Source organism: Ursus americanus, chromosome X, assembly GCF_024610735.1.
Source record: "Ursus americanus isolate L20-20 chromosome X, mUrsAme1.1.p, whole genome shotgun sequence".
In the NCBI taxonomy this organism is placed as follows: Eukaryota; Metazoa; Chordata; class Mammalia; order Carnivora; family Ursidae; genus Ursus; species Ursus americanus.
In genome coordinates this window covers 111,416,824-111,432,163 of record NC_142164.1, presented here as the reverse complement: position 1 = coordinate 111,432,163, position 15,340 = coordinate 111,416,824, and the positions used below count along the sequence as shown (strand labels likewise).

The following is a 15,340-nucleotide window of genomic DNA, read 5'->3' as shown; positions in this document are numbered from 1 at the left end:
GGCTCGATCCCATAACGCCGGGATCACGCCCTGAGCCGAAGGCAGACACTTAACCACTGTGCCACCCAGGCGCCCCCAAATCATGACAATTTCTAATATCCATACATCTTATTTCTTTTTCTTGTCTAAATACACTGGCTAAGCATCCCATAATAATGTTGACTGAGCATGTGAAAGCAGCCAAACTTCTCTTGCTCCTTTTTCAGCATTTATTTTTTTCCATTTAAGTGACTTTGTAAAAGTCTTGACAAATTCTTCTAGGTCTCTGATATGGACCAAATCTGTCACATCTCTCTGGATCTAAGCCCTGATGCCAATGGCGGTGGCTTATTAAAAATACTGGCATTGGAACAATGTAATTAATTTGCTGAAAGGCATATAAAACTCTTAGGTTACACATAAGATGTGAGAAACTCATTTCCATACCAGTCACTAGCCAGGGGTATGGGTTTGGGCTCAGACAAATCATTAGGGACCATTGATGATGTGGAATCAATTAGCATGGCCATCAGGATGGTCTGTAGGAAGAGCTTAAGTTTCATAAGCATTCACACTGTAGATGAGGTGACTTCTGCAAACTTCAATGTCAGTTACTAAGCTAATGGCACTCAGCTCCGAGCCTTCCTTTCTCTGCTCTGTGATGCTGGGGCTGGGCCTTTATAAAACATGTCTTTACGTCGCCTCAGGCTGCCCGCCGATCCCAGTTAGGCTGCCACTGGGAGCATCAGTACCAGACTGTAAGGCTAGAGAAGGGAGAGGGCCTTGATTTTTCCTGTTTCCTGCTTGCTTCCTATGGGCTTCTTGTTGGATTCTTATTTCTACCATCATCACCCCAGTCTCCCTTCTTTACCCTGGCAGTGGTGAGGCCTTCCTGTAGCAGCAGCTGAACTCAGTTTTCACTTTCTTTCAACACATGCAGAGCCAGACTCACGGCAGCTCACCAACACCTTGAGGCATCCATACCTGCCAAGCACCGTGCCTTTTTCAGGGCTCAGGGTTTTAACTCCATGGGCCCCTCCTCCTCTAATCGTCTAAAATCTCACAATCCCAACCCCTTCCCTTTGCTCCCCCAGGGGTAGTAGCTGCTTCCTGCAGTTGCTGTCCCTACAATACCTTTCCTCGTTACTCACTTACCACTTCATACCTAGCTAACAATTCCTTATGTTACCGGGCGCCTGGGTGGCTCAGTCGTTAAGCGTCTGCCTTCGGCTCAGGGCGTGGTCCCGGCGTTATGGGATCGAGCCCCACATCAGGCTCCTCTGCTGGGAGCCTGCTTCTTCCTCTCCCACTCCCCCTGCTTGTGTTCCCTCTCTCGCTGGCTGTCTCTCTGTGTCAAATAAATAAATAAAATCTTTTTAAAAAAATTCCTTATGTTAAATTCTATTAAAATTACTCCTGTGATTTCTGTCTCCTGACTGGACCCTGATATTTACCTACAGAAAAAGACTTCCTTACTGGCCATGTGGATTCATGCTAGCTCTCCTAACACTGGGTTTTCCCTGATATTTGCCCCTTTTCAGGATAACCTTACTTTGGGGGAGCAGAAGTTACCCAGGATTGAGATAAATAAATACACTTATTTTAAAATTAGTTTCGCTTATACCAAAGCTCTTCCCACTACTTTTAAGACTTTTCTGCCCTCTAAAGATCTGAACTTCAAACGATATTTTATGAAGTGCCCCTCTTAGCAGCAATTAGAAAGCAAAACCAGGTTAAGCGCAAATAACTATCAATGTTTTCAGAGTATAAAAACTCAAAGACTGCTTTCACCAAAGTAATTAAATTTGGTCCACCAGAGAATGTAATCTGAGGAGAAAAGAAACTGAAGATCTAGGACAGATCACATTATATTAGCAGTGAAGAAGGCAAAATGTGAGAAGTCAAATAATTTTTTTACCCTGTGGAAGTAAAAGATCTTATATGTAGGCACATCATTGTCAACATATCTAATAATTAATACATTGAGTGAAATCACCTTTGTGTGAAAAGGAAATTATTTTGTTCCCATGGGGTCAGGAGTATAGAGACGTCACTGAAAAACAGCTCAATTAAGTTGGATGAGAGTGAAACATCCACATCTTGGTGGGTGTTCCCAGCTTGCCTCAGGCACCAAGACACAGGACGAAATTTTAAAGTAATAAACTTAACAGTTAGAAATACTTGGCATTGAGGGGCGCCTGGGTGGCACAGCGGTTAAGCGTCTGCCTTCGGCTCAGGGCGTGATCCCGGCGTTGTGGGATCGAGCCCCACATCAGGCTCTTCCGTTATGAGCCTGCTTCTTCCTCTCCCACTCCCCCTGCTTGTGTTCCCTCTCTCGCTGGCTGTCTCTATCTCTGTCGAATAAATAAATAAAATCTTTTAAAAAGAAAAAGAAATACTTGGCATTGAGAGCAGTCAATACTTATAAAAAGTTTAGGTTTCTGTCGGGAAACCCAGCACACATGTAAGCTGATGAGGGAGTGGGAATTTCCTTCCCTCTGTACACGGAGATAACGTCTGAGCCTGTAGACCTGGTGCCTCCAAATTCTCAATCTCATAAGGCATCTAGCTTTGATGGAAGGACCTATAAAATTGAGCAATTTCTGTCTTACCTCCAAGCACTGAAGTAAACAACAGTTTAGTTTGTGCTCGTTAACTAGTGGTTCACTTCAATTCAGCAAGCCTTCCAGATAGATAGATTAGATATAGATGTGTGTGCGTGTTTGTACAAAGCTTCTGTGTTCTGTATCCTTCCATCCATGCATCCGTCCATTCATATGTCTATCGTTTATCTTAGCTCATCCATACCAATGAGCTAGGCACTGAAGCGCCAAAGAAATTATGTCTTCTCTCATCCCCTTATCCTCTTCCTTTTATCTTGCTTATGGTGCCAGGAATAAGGGAGAACACAATTTTGCAAAAAGTGTTTCCAAGCATTCTATTCCCCACTTTTTTTTATTTTGAAGATTTTATTTATTTATTTATTTATTTTTCTAAACGAGAGACACAGAGAGAGAGAGAGAGGGAGAGAGAAGGCACGCAAGCAGGAGGAGCAGAGGGGAAAAGAAACCTAAGGGGACTCCGCACTGAGCACAGAGCCCGACATGGGCTCCATCTCACAACCCTGAGACCATGACCTGAGCTGAAACCAAGAGTCAGATGCTTAACCGACTGAGCCACCCAGGCGTCCCTCTATTCCCCCAGTTTAAGAGCCACTGTTTAAAATTCAGATGAAAAAATAAAAGGACTTCTCTTTCCATCACCACGAAGTTCCCCTCCTCAGAACCTTCAACTCGTGCTTTTAATTGCGTCTAGAACAAATTTCTTTTCCCGGCTAAAGATTACTTATGTCTCACAATTCCATCCACCCTGTTCCCTCTTCTGTGCCCCAATAGGTCTTCACCTAGCACATTTCACACTATCTTGAACAATTCATCTCAGCGTCGCCTCCACCTGTGGATGAGGGCAAGGACTTTGACTTGATTTTTGTCTCATGCTTATCTCAATGCCTGGCACATAATGGGCATACAATCAGTGCTGTCTGAACAAGCTCACTGACAAGCTGGATGTTAACACACGCAAACATGGGAATGCCATCGCGTTTTCTGCTTGCTCGTCTGTTTTACATACCTGTGTCCTCTTTCCCCAGCCAGGTTTGAAAGTACTTGATGGAAGGAAGCGCATATCTAGTCATGGCTTTATTCAACTTTTTTCCTCCCTATTTCTTGCCAGTGCTGGTACAGTGTCTTTCTAGAAACTGAAAAAATCTGTGGGTTGCAATTTTTCATTTAGACAATGTGGTTGTAAACTTTTTTTCAATCCTACAAGATGAATACTTTTATTTCCCTAAAGCAAATATGTTGTATTATATAACGAAATATACTGTTCAAGGCTCTTTCTCACCCAATGGTCCAAGTCTCTATTCATACTCATTTTTGAATTTCAACAGGTTCCCAGACACAACTGTCAACCTCCCCTTCTGGGATGTAGCAAAGTCTTCAAGGCAGTTTGAAACTGCCAGCGTGTGCACAGAACAGGCTCCTTAGTGCAGAAAAAGTTAGAAATAGAAATTCAATGAGCTGAGTTCAATCAACATCCCTAACTTTTATGTACTCAAAGGAGTTCTTAAGAACCCATATATTGGTTGCAGGTGGATTTCCTTCCACATTTCCTCCTCTCAAAGTTAGCATCACTAGCCAATATTTTAATAGGAGAGGAGAGGGTTGGAAACCGAGCAGCCAGAATAAATAACAGCAAGGAGTGTCTCAGGGGGGAAAGTGGAAACATGATAATTCTGTGGCTTCCTTTAAGCTTGTTAACAGGCTATACAGCAAGCGTTGGCGGAGTCTCACAGGAAACGTTTATTGTCAGCTGCTCATCCTCGAATTCAAAGCTAATCATTTTCATCCCTACTTATACCCCAGACGGCAGGAAGCAGATTTAAAATAGCCCTGAATACTAATGTATGTAGTATAAATTTTAAGTATGGTAAAACTGTTTAGCACTAGATTTGTCTATCCTATTTCTCTGCTACAGGTGTAAAGAAAATAATAAGAATGTAATCCCCAGAGGGGCGCCTGGGTGGCACAGCGGTTGATCGTCTGCCTTCGGCTCAGGGCGTGATCCCGGCGTTACGGGATCGAGTCCCACATCAGGCTCTTCCGCTATGAGCCTGCTTCTTCCTCTCCCACTCCCCCTGCTTGTGTTCCCTCTCTCGCTGGCTGTCTCTCTCTGTCGAATAAATAAATAAAATCTTTAAAAAAAAAAAAAAAAAAAAAAAAAAAGAATGTAATCCCCAGGAAAAACATCGTGGCGATGTATAAGAACACACTGGTATTATTTTGTCTAGAAGTAGAAAACATTTTCCAACATAAAGTATAGAAAAATCATATCCTATGTCTTTGTTCATACACCGAGATTAAAGAGCTAGATTTACATTTTCCACCTCTTTTTTTACAAAGTGTTACCAACACAGCTATAGTCACCCTATCCCTTCCCCTCTGCCCGAAGCTGATGTGTATTTTCCTGTATACTTTAAATTTAATAACATAAATATATGTCCATAAGCAAATTACATTGTTTTCTTTTGTTTTGAATTTTTACATAATAATATAATGATGCATGTCGGAAGCCTTGATCCTTTCACTCAACATTTCGTTTTTTAAACTTCTCCATATTAATACATGCAGACCTACTCCATGCACCTTCACTATCGTATGACATGTATTTTCTGAATACTACAGTTATCCATTGTTCTGTTGAGGGAGAGAGGCAGATTATCTCCAATGTTTCACTAAATGATCTTGTACTGGTCTTCTCGTGCACAGGGGTAAAAGTTTCTAGAAATGGAATTGCCCAGTTAATGTTTATATTTAACTGCATCTTTATGAAAGATTGCAAAAATGCTTCCCAAACTAAGTAAACCAATGTGTAGTCCACCACCAATGCTTTTGTGTTCCTGTTTCTCTATGTTCAACTCTTACCAACATTTGCTGTTTTCAGACTTGAATAATATTTGCCAATCTGAGAGTGGTGAAATGATATTTCATTATTATTTGAATTTTCATCCCCCTGATTATAAATGAGGCTGAGAAACTTTCCATATGGCTTATTAACTACTGAGAATTTCTCCTCTCTGAATTATCTGCTCATCCTTTGCCCATGTCTCTTTGGGGTTGTTTTCCCTGTAAAACTTGCCTGTAAAACCATCCGGGCCTAGTGCTCATTTTATAAATAGATTTCAGATTATTGATTCTACTTCTTTAGTGGTTATATTTTCTATTCCGTAAGTAAATTTTATAACCTAAACGTTTTAGTAAGAAATGAATGATTTTTCTAAGTCTGGATTTTGTCCTTAATTTTGAGTGCTATTTTAGCTAGGCGTAAAATTATAGATGACAGTTAATTTCTCTTATTATTTTGAAGATATCATTCCAATGTTACTTGGTCTGTATTATTGCTGTTGCAAAGCCCACTGTCTGTCTTATTGTTAGTATTGTGATAATCTGGCTTTTTCTCCTACTTTTTAAATGTTTTCTTTGTTTCTTTGCCTGCAGTTTCACTACATATGTCTGGATGTGGGCTTATTTTTGCTTACCCTACCCAGAACATGTTGTATTTTTTAAATTTAGGAATCATGTCTTCATTATGGAAAATTCTGTTATTATCCTGCAAATATTGCCTCTCTGCCAATCTCTCAAAGTCTCTTAACCCCTCTTTCTTATTTCCCATCCCTTTATCTCTTCATGCTCCATTCTGATCAATATAGTCATATTTACTTTGTCACTAAGCCTCTCTTTGACCATATATAGTTTACTGTTTAATTTGTCCAATGGGTTTTTAATTTCAATAACCATTTTTTAATTTCTAGAAATTCTATCTGGCTATTTTTCAAATGTTCTCTTTTAAAAGTATCTTGTTCTTTTTCTGATTTTGATCACTTCTTTTGTCTTACATTATGTTAAACATATATTTATAGTCTTCCATTAATTATTCTATCATTTCAAGTCCTTTGAGCTTTAATAAACCTATCTGGTAGGTCTGTGGACTCTTGGCTCGTGGTGGATTTTGTCCTCAATTATTATCATTAAGTTTTGAAACTATTCATTATAGAGCATTCAGAATCCTGGCAGGAAACATAGGACACATCAAATAGAGTATTTATGGAGAATTTCATAAAAGGACAATTTCCAAATGTATGGGCATGGTTAAGAGCAGCCAAACAATAGTGAAACATGAAGTTGTTGCTATCCCACCATGAGTGGCACAAGGAGGAAGTGATTGCCAGACCTGTGGTTAGAAGACAGGGCTGCCTGACAGGAGCCGTGGTCTTTGGAAGCTGCCAACCAGTGACACTGAACAGATGTGGCTGGAGAAACAAATACTATGACCTTGCTAATCTATTGTCCTTCAATCTCCTGCCATTACCTCCCACTGACTGAACCCAGGGAAAAGCCCGGAAGCCCAGGCAATGCAATATATAAAGGTCGATCCACTGGGGAACAAAGCAGGGTGGAGAAGGATGGAGCCAGGATGTAGAGGGACAACTGGAGGACACTGGGCACAGTTGTAAGCTCGTGTTCAGTGTTGTCTTATGTGTTAGAAGCTCCTGTTGCTTAGGAGGGGTGGGCATACCCATCGAGAGAAGCTTTACATTTGCTTTCTACATATGACTTAAGGGTATCACTGGTCTAGACTCAAGTTCGGTGTTAGTTTTCAGCTCCAGAATCCCTGATCCAGAAGAATAGTTTAAATTCTAACCCTAAATCATGTGAGATACAGACCCGCCATTGATACAACCTAAAGGGAGACAATTTTTATTTTTACCCAAAACACATGCACGAGCAAAACAATTTCTTTGTTGCCTTATTATGAAAATAGATGGAACTTTTCAACCTCATCGCTATATATGCAGCCCTGTAAAAATCTTGGCTTTAGGCAGGGATTTTGGTTCCTCCTATCTATCTGCCTTGCATAAATTGAAGACCTTATATTCAGTCACTGCATGGGTGGTAAAATTCAAACCCTTAGCTTAGCCAGACTGAGAGCCTCCTTACCCACCAGCCAGTTACGTGCTTCCCATCCGGACTATAATTTTCATCACAGAGATACATGGGAAATATGAGAAAAAGTTCTGTTATTTTCATCTATGTAAGAAATTAAGCATCACTAACATTTTATATAAATGCTGACACTAGTGTGTTCATTCAGTTATGTGTCAGATGGTCACAGTCAGTCCATAAGATGTCCCAAAGGAAGAGGGGGATATAAAAATGTTGAGGGACTGACACTCTTTTATTCAGCGTTGGCACTTTGTGACATTTCAGTTTATGTATTACAGGATGTCATCGAGTTTTCTTTTATAAAAACAAGACCTTTAATGGTAGAATCTTAATAAAGCTTTGTAAACAAGATGATACACGTACCATTGTGTTTGTTACAGAATTTACTGGTTACCTCGCAGCAAAGTACTTGAAAGAGTTACTAACCTAAAACTTAGTTAATTATTTTTCTGTCATAAGAAGCCTGTTGGCCTCATTTTCTGGGAAAGAACAGAAGCTCTGCATGATGACAAGTGGCTGTCATTAGTTGGCTACTTAGCAGACTTAAAATTAATGCACTAATGTGTCTCTTCAAGGTACATAATAACATTTTAGCAAAGTGTGAAAAGCAGCTGATTTTTTTTTTCAGAGATATTTTATGGAGAGAGCATTTTCAAAAGAAATGTTTAAGAAAACGTCCAGCCTTATGTATTTTGCCACCAAAAATTATATAAGCATATCACTTATAAAAATATTATCATAAATATATACAGAAAAGCCTTGAAATTGAATATTCTAAACCGAAAAAAATCTTTAAAATGCAAAGGCTGACTGGCTTTTAAGACCATTAAAATATATGTAAATGCAAAATTTTCATAAATTGGCAAAGAGTGATTGGTATCATGGAAAATGGAAATTAATAACCAAGTTACAACAAAAACTTTTGCATAAATGGTGAGTGGGATTTTTAAAAAATGAGCATCATGACTCAGAAGCAGTAGGCAATGAAGGTCTTATAGAATGCTGTGATGGATTTCAGAGCGCAGAAGCTGAGGCCATCACTCTTTGCAGTTGGAGATCTAAGAGGTACGTTTTCATGGTCACTACAGCAATACAATAGGCAAAGCTGCCAGGTGCTGCCCGGTTCTGTGTGAGTTCAGGGCCACCAGGATAAGTGAAGTCATTCCTGCCTTTCATTCAATTGTAAATAAATTTGCTGGCACAGGCCTGCATCAGCACCTTCAATGCCTACACAGCAGCCCAGCTACCTGTTTGCCGAGTATGGAGGGATATCTGTGCAGCACACAGCCTATAAACAGTGAAGACTGAGGGCGTAAATCATGAGCCCACCGTGGGGACAAAAAAACAGAAGGAAAACCCGACTTCACAGATGCTTCTCTCAATTTTTCAGATGCTTTTCTCTTCCTTGCATCTCATCGAGTACTTGGTCTATGACCCAGTGGGTGATCCGTAGAGTCCATTTTGCCTTCTCCTTCTGTGATGTGCCTTACATGTCCAGGATACCTGGATTCCGAAATGCTGCATGAGCTGCTCTGGTGTCTCTATTGTGTGGCTTTCAGCAAAGCAATGGGAAGTGAGAGACAGAAGGCAGTAATTGGCTTATCTCACACTTTGACAGAGAGACAAATCTATTCTCTGCTGTTGTTCACGCGAGGCTTCTCCAAACTGTGGCTTTGTTGTGAGATTCGTCTGGCAGCTAGTAAAGCCTCCAGGGAGGTTGGAATTTATCAGCACAGAATGAACTGACATGAAAGGGTGAGAGAAGAGGGATGCGGTCAGAATACAAAGCCAGGCTGGGACTTAACTGCTTCTCTAGACCTGGGGGGGGGGTTCTTCCCCTTCTGACACTGGAAAATGAAGGAAGCATTTCCTGCCTGGGCCATTTCCACCTGGAGTGAGTGGTGCGTTCCCATTCTAGGAATGGCCTTGAGATCAGTCGTTTGGGTCATTATCTGTGCCTCAGTTGCAAAATGGGGGTGGCAGGAGGACACAGACCTGTCAGGAGGGATACATGTGCTCACACCTATGAAAAACTTAAAACCATGCCAGGCACCTGGTAAGCTCAGTCAATATTAGCTACTGTTGTTCATGCTGATACTATTACTGCTACCAGAGCACTGTATGGGGAGGGGGCATTCGAGGTGAACAGCATATAGGCTTTGCGGACAGAACACATGGGCCAGGGTTCCAATTCCACCACTCACTTGGTGAGGGATTCGAGGGAAACTAAGTCTCGGTGGCCTTAACTATAAGGGGATAAGAATGCCTTACTTCAGAAGTACTGATGACGTTCACAAGAGAAAAATGGCAGATTGCTCAATATAAAGTAACCATTATTCTTATCAGCATTAAATTAGTGATGTTCTGAGGGCAGTCACCTCATAGGCTGCGTTGGTGGCCAGTGGTCCTTTTCTGTAATGGATGAGTGGATGGCCTTACACATACCCTGGAAAGCTGGAGGTGGAAGAATCTGGAAAATCATCTGGCTTCCTTAAGCATATTGCTGTTTGGGACAGCAAACTACACTCAGACCTCCCTCACTTGGGTGAAGTTTCTAGCCCAACTTTCTCCCGGTTTCTGAGATGAGGCTGAATCCGAGTAAACAAAGACTGGCGAGGTGGTTGAAGTCATTTGGGATAAAGCTAATAGAATTTTCGCAGCTGTGTTTGTTTTGTTTACCCCATCTACCCGTTCTTACTTAGAGACGGTTAGCTGACAGCCTTGAAGGGCGCACACAAATGAAGAATGGAAGGAGTACTCAGGAACTGTAAAGCCCAAGATTATAGCCTTTCTTGTATGATTTTATGCCAGGAGTCAGCAAACTACAGCCCCACAGTCTAAATTCAGACCATCTTCTAGTTTCGTGAATAAATCTATTGGAACACCAGCAGGCTTACTCGTTCACAGACCGGTTATGGCCGCACTCATGCTGTAACAGAGTCGTTGAGTAGCTATAGCCAACACTGGATGGCCCCATAAGGCCTAAAATAGTTACTATCTGGCCCTTTATACAAAAAGTTGGTTGGCCCCTGGCCTTGGCAGTCTCGGTCCGCAAACTAATGTAGAGACAAGAGCAGTAAACGCCATTTGCTCAAATGGGTACCTTTTACAATGTGGACACCAGGCTTAAAGAATTTAGCATAAAAGTCATAATTCTCAATACTTCTTAAGGAATGAAGGCCGCTTGGTAAATTTGTTCTCTAACATCAATGCAATAAAAAGAAAATAGGAAACTCAAATACGCCTGTCCACTCTGAACATCACAGAAATGTAATAAAAATAAATAGCTGTGAAGTATTTCACATTCCTTGCAAAAAAGATACTATAAAAAAGCACAGAGAAATAGGTAAATAGGTCATGTGTCATATGCTTCAAAGTAAAGTGTCTAGGGGCGCCTGGGTGGCACAGCGGTTAAGCGTTTGCCTTCGGCTCAGGGCGTGATCCCGGCGTTCTGGGTTCGAGCCCCACATCAGGCTCCTCTGCTGGGAGCCTGCTTCTTCCTCTCCCACTCCCCCTGCTTGTGTTCTCTCTCTCGCTGGCTGTCTCTGTCTCTGTCAAATAAATAAATAAAATCTTTAAAAAAAAAAAAGTAAAGTGTCTAATGCCAGTCAAGTTATTCTCTTTATGACTGGACACCAAAAGACAGTGGAAGCTTGCAAACATCATGGGATGGTATAGACACTTAGAAACTACGATGGCTGAGAAACAGGGTAGGTGTTACTTTATCAGCCTCCCCCTCCTCAAATTCACACAGAACTTTCAACAAATGATTACAGTCATCAATTTATCTACTAAAAAGAAAGTTAAATAAAACAACACAATCTCATAAAGCTTTCTAAAATTCTACCCGAATCAGTCTTGCTCAGATAAACTCTCAGGTGCTCCACTGTGGATTTGAGAGAGCAGAAACGTATGTTTAGTCCTGGGACAGTAACGGTCATTTTCTGTCCCGATCAGGTTAAAGCCTTCTGACTGGTGTGACCTGTAGAAAAGCTCCTGGTTGCCACTTGGATTTTAAAATACTGCATTTTCTCCTGCAAACCTTCTCATTCACATGCTAAGTAAATTTCCCAATAAGCTGAGAGGCAAAAAATGAGGAAATTGGACTGATTATCTAGTGTCATGACTGAGAAGTTAGGCTCTGGAGTCACAAAGCCCTGGTGCTGCACGCCAGATTTTATGCAAGCCAAACTCCCGGAGGCTCAGTTGCTTCCTCTGTAAAATGGATATAATAATAGCCCTACCTTGTAAGGTTTTTGTGAAGATTAAATGAGCTAAAGCGTAAGAAGTGCTTAGAAAAGTACCTGGACAGAGGAAGTGCTCAATACTTTTAACTGTTTAAGCATCACCTGTAGCATCATTTTAATAATGTGAAGATTAATAGCATTGCTGTATTTGTAAAAGGAAAGTATAAGATGAAATGGCGGCGGCGTGTATGTGTCTGTGCATGCACACACGTGTAAGAGAAATCGTCTCTCGAAACAATTTTTCTAATCTTGTTAAATGTTAGTGGATTCTTGACCTGCACATTGGAATCACCTGGGGGGATTTAAATATCCTAATGCCAAGACTACATTCCAGACCAATTCAAAGTTTCGGAGCATAGGATCCGAAGCATCAGAATCTTCTCAAATTCCCAAGGGATTCCAACGTGCAGCCAAGATTCAAAACTACTGATCGAAAGTGGCCTTTCTCCTGGGAAGTTAGTGAAATGCTAACATTACTATACAGCTCCTAGCTGAGATACCATATAGAACTGAACGTCACTATCTTCCCACAAATCCCCTAAAAAACCAGATTTTATTGTAAAATTCAGTTCTTCTGGATTTCGGACTATTGAATAACCCCATCAGTGTCATTCTACATTTCTTCTTCGGCCTCACTCCTCACAGACACTGAGGCTCCAAGCTCCATCAATTGATATTCATCTTGGTATCGTGTAACCATCTCTCCCTATTACTTCAGCCTCATCTGAAGTTCAGATCGTTAACTTCTCTGAGACTGACACAATTATCTCATGGTTGGTCTCTATATCCCTGGTATGTCCTTATTCAACTTCTCTATCACAGTTTAGGTTCCCCAGAAGCAGATCCAAAGACAAGGATTCAAAGACAAATAGTTTTTGGGGCGCCTGGGTGGCGCAGCGGTTGAGCGTCTGCCTTCGGCTCAGGGCGTGATCCCGGCGTTGTGGGATCGAGCCCCACATCAGGCTCCTCCGCTATGAGCCTGCTTCTTCCTCTCCCACTCCCCCTGCTTGTGTTCCCTCTCTCGCTGGCTGTCTCTATCTCTGTCGAATAAATAAATAAAATCTTAAAAAAAAAAAAAAACCAAAGACAAATAGTTTTTTGGGGGAGGTGAACCCAGAAAACATCAGTAGGGCAGTAGTTTTAACCCACAAGGGGTGACAATTTAGGCCCCCAGGCATATTTGGCAATATCTGAATATATTTTTGTTTATTACCGTTTGGGGGGGTTGCTACTGGACTGCAGTGGGCAGAGATCAGAAATGTTGTTAAACTTCCTTCAATGCACAGGACACCCCCCCCCCAGCCCGACAAGAACAACGACAACAACAACAACAAAGTATTAGCCAACTTCAAATGTCAATAGTGCCCATGTTGAGACACCCTGCAGTTGATAAGAAAGTGAAATAAGGAAGAGAAAGAAGCCAAATAAAAGTATATTATCCAGCTAGTTAGCGCTGTGGGCAACCATAGCTCAGTCCTGTTACTCTAGGAGACAGTGTAGACCACATGCCTCAGAATTATCCTACACAAGAGGTGTGGGACCAAGGGTATTTATATACCAACCACTGAAAGTTATCTGTGAGTGCTGCAGCAGTCAAAGTATGAGTTGTCTAATTCTCCCATATTTCTAGTCTGCTGTGTAAAGGAGTAGGGATAGAATAAGGTTAGAGAAGGCCATCACACAGTTGGTCAGAAGTCTACAGTGGTAAATTCCAAGGTATATAGGTAGGACAGCATCTGCTAAACATCCTTCACATAAATGCCAAAAGAGTCACTGTAGAGTTTATCACAGCATTTTTTCATTGATTTCTCCTTTGTCCTTAAGATAAAAGCCAAGTTCTATAAGGTGGCATACCAGATGCTCCACGATTGAGTACTATCCGTCCCACTGGTCCTGAATCCTCTGTATCAAACAGAACTGGACTTTATACCTCTAAGATTCACATACAAACTACCTCTAGAACAGTGATTATCAACTTGGATGCATGTTAGAATTGCCTAGGGAGCTTTCAAGAAATACTCTTCCTGGAGACTTCTGGGGAAGACGGTGGAACAGGAAGATCTTAAATTCACCTTGTCCTATGATACAAATAGATAGCACCCACCTCAGCATAAATAACCCCCAAAATGACCCAAAGACTGGCCCAGCATACTCTTCACAGCTAAATGTAGAGAAGAGGGTACATCGAAGAGGGTAGGAAGGGCAGAGACATGGTTGGAAGCTAAATGGACTGGCAGGACCGTCCGAGGGAGGGAGGAACACATGGTCACAAAGAAGGGAGAGAAAACAGACCTTCCCACAAAGTACCACAAGGCACGGGGAATCCCTGTGGGGAAGATGAATCCCTTTAACATTTGGCTTTGAAACCCAGAAGGGCCAAATTTTATGAGTGCTTACAATCAGTGGGGCTTAACACCCAAAACTTTGAAAATCAGCAGCCTTGGCTATGGGAGAGCCAGGAAGGTGAGAGGGAAGCGAGTCCCCAGCCTTTGAAAGCAGTTTGAAGAAACATCTGGAGGATACAGGCAGGAGGTTTATTTACTGATTTCAGAGCATGTGCTACAGGGGCAGAGATCTTTAGGGGACTTCTCCAGGAACAAAGGAACTGGCAGGTGTCATTTCCCTCCCCACTAGCCTAGACACATGGACATCTGTGGGAACCAGCACAACACAACACTCTCCACCTGGCGTGCTAACGGCGTGGCCTGCTTCTGCATGCTTCTGTGGACACACCCCTCCAGCCAGGCCTGGGCCCCAGGTCTCCCCCTACAGCAGGCCATTGAAAACCTTGCTACTACCACATGCCCCACTCCCATGGTCTTCTGCAAGTCCGCCCCCTGCAACGCCAGCCTCCTGGGGAGCTGCAGTTCCCCTCGTGCAGTGGACACGTACAGATCTCGCTAGTACCACACACTCTGCCACCATGCTCTCCTGTGGATTCCCCTCCTCCAGCCTGTGGCGGGAGTTTTCTAAAGCAGTTTCAGTTCCCCTCCCACAACAGACCTGTGCAAACCCTGCTAACACTGTGTGCCCCAGCCCTCCATAGTCCTCCAGTCCTGCCCCCCGCCCAATAATACCTTGGCCAGAGTCCAGTGAAGTTTGGGCTGCCACAGAAGCCACTTTGACTGTAGCCCCAGCAGTGGGCTGGGAGCAGACAACTGGTCTGCCTGCAGGTCCTTCCCAACCACACAAGAAAGCACGCTGCAGTCCAGTGCTACTGCATCCCTGGCAAACACCTGGTTTGACTCAACTCAAGTCCAAAGTGGCCCCAGATTGGCCAACTAACAACACAGGGACCAAACCCTGTCCACAACAGGCAAGGAGAGCCATTGCAGATGACTGGACTGAAGGCAAAAGTAGCTCGATCACAATAGTAGGGCAAATGCAACACACATAGGAGACACCCCTGAAACACCACATTCTGGCGAACAGGGCACATTGCACTGCAGGGCACTACAGGACCTCTTCTTCAGAAGGCCACTACTTTCAAGAGCAGGAGACGTAGCTAACTTTCCTAATACATAGAAATGAATACAGAGAGACAAAATGAGA

The 15,340-nt window shown here is 42.4% G+C and overlaps 1 pseudogene across 1 annotated transcript in view; it reads right to left on the bottom strand.

Moving 5' to 3' along the window:
• LOC148107008 (beta-hexosaminidase subunit beta pseudogene) overlaps positions 1–15,340 on the bottom strand; it is a 290,730-nt pseudogene that overhangs the window by 155,677 nt on the left and 119,713 nt on the right. The window lies entirely within an intron of this gene.